The sequence below is a fragment of the Echinops telfairi genome, unplaced genomic scaffold, assembly GCF_000313985.2.
Source record: "Echinops telfairi isolate 266 unplaced genomic scaffold, ASM31398v2 ScPeMD7_4;HRSCAF=17, whole genome shotgun sequence".
Classification (NCBI taxonomy): Eukaryota; Metazoa; Chordata; class Mammalia; order Afrosoricida; family Tenrecidae; genus Echinops; species Echinops telfairi.
Window position 1 is genome coordinate 14186338 of NW_022103900.1, and position 1321 is coordinate 14187658.

A 1321-nucleotide genomic window follows, 5' to 3' on the forward strand; every position below is an offset into this window, starting at 1 on the left:
CATTGTCTTCAGTGACTTCAGGTGTTATATCTTTTGGTAGCCAAGCATCATCCACTTTCTTCACTACATTTTCTTGTACACCCATTGTCTTCAGTGATCATGCCAGGCAGGTGAGCATCTCAGACTGCGGAATTGTTAGAACAAAGTGTTCTTGTGTTGGGGGAGTACTTGTGCAAGGGCCCACTGTTTTCTTAATACTCAGCCTATAAATATATGTACATAGATCTATTTCCCCCTCATCATATATAAATATATTTACATCTTTATATGCCTGTATTTACATCTCTATGACTACCCTTTGGGAGGCTTGGTTTTTATGGATGTACTTGTTCATAGAAAGTGGAAAGTGATGAATAAAATATATACTGCTGCACTTATTGACTCTGAACATCATATAGGGCATCAGCCGGGAAATGCCGGTCAGTTATTAGCCTGGATAAAGCAGCACTGTCGTGAATGGGGGATAAGTCCTAGACCTTTGGGTAAACCTGCAACTACTGTTTTGAAAGAAGGTTTTCCTATGGTTTCTGCTGGTACAGAAGAACACAATTTTAGCCCTTTCTTCTAGCCTAGAGTCCATTTTGAAATACTTTTAAAAAGCCTTGAAAGCCCAAACAATGATTAATTTCTCTCGAATGCCAATAGCAACTAGAGGCCCCACAAAAAGAAAGGAAAGCACTTACGTGGGATTTTGTTATCTGTGATTTTTTGGGTCCTTATGTGAGTGTGTAGATGCCAGGAGGAAAGGACGTCCTTTCAGCTCACACACAGTACTATATTCTAGTTTGAGATTTGTTCCTTTGTAAACAGAACCTACACCCCCTCATGACAATGACTGAATCCATGCCATCCTGACCCTTCAGAGCAGTAATGACGTTTGAGGAGCTTTCTTATGAAAAGCTACGTTCCTAAGGTATATAAGAATCACACCATAGTATAGTTTGTGGAAACAAAACTTTACTTCTGTCTTTGAGTTCTATAATATTATTTATCTTATTAAAATGATAAGTGAACATAAAGGAAAGATAAATATCATAAGGAACACTCTAAAAAATAAGGAAAGAAAGAAAAGATTGCATACTCAACATTCAGGCTGTGTGCTCCATCCCCATCCCTGTCCTTGCTGCCACACCCAATCTTCCTTTCTCACAGCAGAAGTAAGCTGACCTCAAGCCTGATTTGCCTGAAAATTCTGTTAATCTTCTTCCCCCTGCCAGTAATTGGTTTAAGAATAGATTCTGTTTCTGTTAAAGAGGCTTGATGAGTTGTCTGCTGGATCATTTTTTGAAAGGTTTCCTTGCTACTAAGAAAAAGACACAGG

At 38.8% G+C, this 1321-nt stretch overlaps 1 pseudogene; it reads left to right on the top strand.

Moving 5' to 3' along the window:
- LOC105978725 overlaps positions 1-704 on the top strand; it is an 8709-nt pseudogene extending 8005 nt beyond the window's left edge.
- The last annotated feature ends 617 nt before the right edge of the window (positions 705-1321 follow it).